This window comes from Triticum urartu, chromosome 2 (assembly GCF_003073215.2).
Source record: "Triticum urartu cultivar G1812 chromosome 2, Tu2.1, whole genome shotgun sequence".
In the NCBI taxonomy this organism is placed as follows: Eukaryota; Viridiplantae; Streptophyta; class Magnoliopsida; order Poales; family Poaceae; genus Triticum; species Triticum urartu.
This window is the reverse complement of record NC_053023.1, coordinates 533,843,063-533,849,565: the sequence shown is the minus strand read 5'-3', so window position 1 is coordinate 533,849,565 and position 6,503 is coordinate 533,843,063.

The window sequence follows — 6,503 nt, the reverse complement described above, 5'->3', positions numbered from 1 at the left end:
CATATGTAAATACTTATATACATTTTCTTTATATAGAAAATATGTCAAATGAATAAGGAAAACCAAGAAGTTGTCAAGCATCACCAAAAGACTGGATGTATGTCTTATGTTGCCTATTTCAGTAAACTTGTAAGAATCCCAAATATCTTGTAGTCCTATGTATATTGCATCTGGCCAATATATATGTAGTAGTAATGTTACAATTTCATATATCTTGTAGAAAAAAGAGAAGTACAATAATCAGGACCCAAGTCCAATTGAGTTTTTCAAAGACACCCATACAAACAGCAAGACTGGTAGCATGAGCGAGTCGGCACTTCTAGCTCATGTAAGATTTCTTCATCCATTTGTTTCTGACTTGAAATAGATTCTCATATTGCTAGCATATGAACTTTGCCTTAGCATCAATGTTTTTCTTTATACTACAGAATGCGATTGAAGAGAAAAGGGAAACACAATCAGAACGTGGGCAGCCAGTATCCGATACAGCAATTGTGGCTGAAGTTCTAAAGGAAGAAAGCGCCCATAGCACCTTCCTTTCCAGCATGGGGTATGCATCTAGATCCGGGAGGTATGGGAGCTCTACTTCATCAGCCCGAATCCGAGTTCTAGATGAAAGAATTGAACAAAAGGATAGAGAGGCAAGAGATGCGAATGACAGGTAATTATCTTATTTCCCTTTCTGTTCTTGTTGTTTCTTTTTGCTTGCTTCTCTGTGCATAGTGCACTCATTGCAGTGAGCGGAAGTTCAATTAAGGAGTGCATCTTTTAACCTGGGTTATTGACTTGATATCCTTTTGCTGATGCTTCCTGTAATCAAGCTGTTTGTTATGCATATTTTAAAACATTATAAGTTATTCTTGGCTTTACTGTTTCATTAGCCCATCGGCATGCTTGCCTTGACATTTAATAATGTACTTCTCTATTTCAAATTGTTTCCCTTGTACCTTGTTATCTTGGCTGTTTTCGTCTCATTGCGATGCAACGTTGTTGTCTTTTGTCATTTATAGGCATCGGGAGGAGTTAGCTGCAAGACTTGAAGCACAAGAGAGAGTATTTGAAAAGATACAAAAGAAGCAGCAAGAAGAATTGGAAGCTCTAAAGAACAGCCCGGAAGAGAAGAATGAAGCCTGGGTAAAGAAGCAAAAGGAGAAGAATAATATGCTTGATTTTCTCTTGAGGGCTCAAGCAACTCCACAAGCAACTCCGTACTCCCAGTCTCAACCTGATGGTTCATGATTGCCATCCTTAGATTGCAATCCTCACGATAACATATGTGGTCTTTAGTTACTATTAGTTTTCATCTGGTCTATTGTCTGTGTCAAACTCGAGTCAGTTTTTCACCGTCATTTTTGTTTACAGAATTTTTTGGCTGAGACGATTTCATACATAATATGATTTGTCTTTCATATCAATTTCTGATGTGATGTGAATTAAATACTTATTTTCATCGTAATCTAGATTCGAAAGAAAGTAAATATATTTTGATGATGTCATCTTCATCCATGATAAAAGTAGTGGCACTACTAGTGGGATAGCCGCTCGAGTGTTCATGTGGCATAAAGTTAGTGACGTTGTCTCGTCACTGAATATGGTACAACATGGCATATTTTCTCCTAACATGTGACATTAGTTGATTGTCATGGAAATAGCAAGTCGATGACGTTCTATATAACGTCACCGAAGGTCCCAATTTCAATGACGTTTTTGCGAGTGCGTCGTCACTAGGAGTAATCTGTGACGGGGATTCTGTGACGATGCTTGTGACGCCCATAAAATGTCACCAGGGGGTAATTTGTGACGTTATTAGCTATTCGATGACATTTATTAGCTCGTCATAGTAGGCTCGATCTCTTGTAGTGAAGATTTCTAGAAGCAAAATTCAATCCGGCATAAAACTTTTGTATAATCATCCACAAATTCAAACCATGTGTTGGGTAATTACGTATCATTAATTTCATCCTCTCCCAAGCTTGTGCAACATGTTCATGATCAAGTTGCTTAAAATTCATAATATCGTTTCTAAGAGAGATGATCTTAGTGGGAGGAAAATACTTAGAGATAAAAACATCTTTGCACTTATTCCATGAATCAGTACTATTTTTAGGCAAAGACGAAAACCAACTTTAGCATGATCTCTAAGAAAAAAGGAAATAGCTTCAATTTAACAATATCATTATCCACATCTTTCTTCTTTTGCATATCACACAAATCAATGAAGCTACTTAGATGGGTAGCGGCATCTTCACTAGGAAGGCCGGAAAATGGATCTTTCATGACAAGATTCAGCAAGGCAGCATTAATTTCACAATATTCAGCATCGGTAAGAGGAGCAACCAGAGTGCTAATAAAATCGTTGTTGTTGGTATTGGTAAAGTCAGACAATTTAGTGTTATCTTGAGCAAATGAGAAACGGGCAAAAAGAGGCAAATAGAGAAAGAGAGGGAGGATAGAGAGAGAGAGGGCAAATAAAACGGCAAGGGTGATGTGGGGGAGAGGAAAACAAGAGGCAAATGGCAAATAATGTATGCGGGAGATAAGGGTTTGTGATGCGTACTTGGTATGTTGAATTTTGCGTACACATCCCTGGCAACGGCGCCAGAAATGGCTCATTGCCGGGAGTCAAATCTTGACTTGCGTGAACCTCCCCGGCAACGGCGCTAGAAATCCTTCTTTCTACCCTCTTGAGCACTTGCGTTGGTTTTCCCTTGAAGAGGAAAGGGTGGTGCACCAAAGTAGCGTAAGTATTTCCTTTAGTTTTTGAGAACCAAGGTATCAATCTAGTAGGAGGGTACGCGCGAGTCCCTCGCACCTACACAAAACAAATAAATCCTCGCAACCAACGCGATAAGGGGTTGTCAATCCCTACACGGTCACTTACGAGAGTGAGATCTAATAGATATGATAAGATAATATTTTTGGTATTTTTATGATAAAGATGCAAAGTAAAATAAAAGCAATGAAAATAACTAAGTATTGGAAGATTTCATATGATGAAGATAGACCCGGGGGCCATAGGTTTCACTAGTGGCTTATCTCAAGAGCATATGTATTTTACGGTGGGTGAACAAATTACTGTTGAGCAATTGACAGAATTGAGCATAGTTATGAGAATATCTAGGTTTGATCATGTATATAGGCATCACGTCCAAGACAAGTAGACCGATTCCTTCCTGCATCTACTACTATTACTCCACACATCGACCGCTATCCAGCATGCATCTAGAGTATTAAGTTCATAAGAACAGAGTAACGCCTTAAGCAAGATGACATGATGTAGAGGGATAAACTCATGCAATATGATGAAAACCCCATCTTGTTATCCTCGATGGCAGCAATACAATACGTCTTGCTGCCCCTACTGTCAATCGGAAAGGACACCGCAAGATTGAACCTAAAGCTAAGCACTTCTTCCATTGCAAGAAAGATAAATTTGTAGGCCAAACCAAACTGATAATTTGAAGAGACTTGCAAAGATAACCAATCATACATAAAAGAATCCAGAGAAGATTCAAATATTGTTCATAGATAAACTTGATCATAAACCCACAATTCATCGGTCTCAACAAACACACCACAAAAAGAAGATTACATCAAATAGATCTCCACAAGAGAGGGGGAGAACTTTGTATTGAGATCCAAAAAGAGAGAAGAAGCCATCTAGCTAATAACTATGGACCCGAAGGTCTGAGGTAAACTACTCACACTTCATCGAAGAGGCTATGGTGTTGATGTAGAAGCCCTCCGTGATTGATGCCCCCTCCGGCAGAGCTCCGGAACAGGCCCCAAGATGGGATCTCATGGATACATAAAGTTACAGCGGTGGAATTAGGGTTTTGGCTCCGTATCTGATCGTTTGGGGGTACGTAGGTATATATAGGAGGAAGAAGTATGTTAGTGGAGCAACAGGGGGCCCACGAGGGTGGAGGGCACGCCTGGGGGGGTAGGCGTGCCCCCTACCTCATGGCCTCCCTGTTGGCTGCTTGACATAGGGTCCAAGTCTCATGGATCTTGTTCGTTCCAAAAATCACGTTCCCAAAGGTTTAGTTTCATTTGGACTCCGTTTGATATTCCTTTTCTTCGAAACCCTAAAATAGGCACAAAAAACAGCAATTCTGGGCTGGGACTCCGGTTAATAGGTTAGTCCCAAAAATAATATAAAAGTGGATAATAAAGCCCAATAATGTCCAAAACAGTAGATAATATAGCATGGAGCAATCCAAAATTATAGATACGTTGGAGACGTATCAGTAACCTATCTTGTTGTTGGTCAAGGTGACCATGGATGTCCACGCAGGCCCACGAATATATAGGCTTATCACCGATAACCACGCGAGGGAGTGTACCATTCGAAGGCAACCACTACATGCATATGTATGGAGGTGATGCGTGCATGCATGTTTGAATACATAGCATTGAGGTGGCGCATGCGTCAAAAATCATACACTAGCTCCTCACACAGAGCGAGATCAGTTCATGATGTGTCGTTGTACTAGCCACTTCGACTCGATGGGAGGGATTCATGCGTACACATGCATGTGTGTGTGCTCAAACTGTATCATGCATGTCATCCGAGAGCAAAAATAATAATCCCCTCCTAAGTCAAATTAACCTTTCTTGTTGTCAGGCAAAAAGTAGTGATGGACCAAGCGGGCCCATAGATGGAAAGCATCGATATCGCTGATAACCGCTTAAGTGGGTGTGAGAGGACAACCACCACCGCTTTGCATGTGGGCCAAACATATATATGTTGAATACCCAAAATGCACAACTTTGATGTGCCACATGCCTCAAAAATCATAAACCATGCACCCACACAGAGAGAGGTTCATCAAGCGTACTACATATGATGGTCCCCTTCCCCCCAATTCACCGCATACTATATGCTCCTGCCGTAATATATGTACAACCCAAAAGAATCCTCATCGATGGTGAAATTAATTAACCTCTCCCAATGTAGGTCAAAGGGATGCATGCATGCATCGACGATGGCCTTGTGGGCCCATAGATGGAAGCGTCACACGTGAGTGTCCTAGCTAGGATATGCATGTGTCCCAAAAAGGTGTTGTGTGATGTTTGAATAGCCAATTTCACAATTTTGATGTGGCACGTGCCCCGGAAACCAAAAAGTCCAGACACTGAGTGAGGTGTACTTGTTCACAGACACGTACGTATAGTATATATACCATCATAACACAAACAAAAAAGACTCTACCTTGCTGGTCAAATTAACCTCACTGCTGACTGTTCGTCAAAGTGATGGACGACGAGCTCGCGGGCCCATAGAAAGCGTCACACGCGAGTATCGAGTGTCTTGTAGGACAACCATCGACTGTATGTGGCCAAAACATGTATGTATGAAAGGGTTGTGTAATGTTTTAAATAATGATTTCATGACTCTGATGTGGCACCGGCCTACCTAACAAAATGGCCAGCCCACACGGTGGCTCACAATTCGTAGTGTATTGCGAGCTAGCCGCCACCCCCAGATGCACACACACCCACACACACACACACACACACACCGTGAATCCACCGCAACTATGATGCATGTTAAATTAATTATCCCACGGTGAACATATATGTTACCAAAGGAGGGACGTTTTAATTTCAAAAAAATCATAGAGATCATTAAGACGTTTTAGTACATTAATTGATTGATTTTCTATGGGTATAATGTGCAAACATCAAATTTGAGCTACATGCACACGTGACAGTGCACCTAAATGGATTGCAAAAACACATGTGTCTCACTGGGTGCATGTTTACTCCCCGTGCAACAAATTTCAAACATTGAGAATCTTGATTTTTAAATTCTAGTACATCCAAAACTTATTTGAAGTTCATGAACTTATCGTGTTGTCATATGGACACCAATACAAAGTGGCATTGTACTTTTTTTTCAAATTTGAGACCAGTTTTGATGTAATCTTTATCTAATTACATATGGGAGATTATTAATAATTGGGAACCAATATCCCAAACAGATTATTTATCCGAACCATGAGCGTTATACTAACAATGGATACGTGCCATTCTTCGGTCAGGGAATAAAGCGGCAGCATTAACCATCCAAATAGAAAAACAATATACGTGCCGCCGCGCGACCCGTGTGCCGTGCGAGCAAGCGTGAGTTGACGGGACGCATGCGAGCAGTCCGCCGTGCAGGCAGACGGGGAGGCATGTATGCAGGTGTGTGAATTGAAGGAGGCGTGCTCGCTGCGTAGTGTCATCGGGAGGCGTGCGAGTAGTTGTGTGAAACTTTGGTAGGCATGCCAGCAGTCCGGTGCGCAGGCTCACCGGGAGGCGAGCTATCGGTTTGACCGTCCACTGCCTCTCTCCCACAACTCCCACTACTCCATATTATTGGTGCGCCCGAGCGTCCGCACCCCCCATCCTCACCACACACACACAATCCTCTCTCTCCGCTTGCATCCTCGACGCCGCTCTTAGTCCTCAAAGCCGTCAGTGTATGAGGATGCCGCCGAAGCGCCCCATTGGAG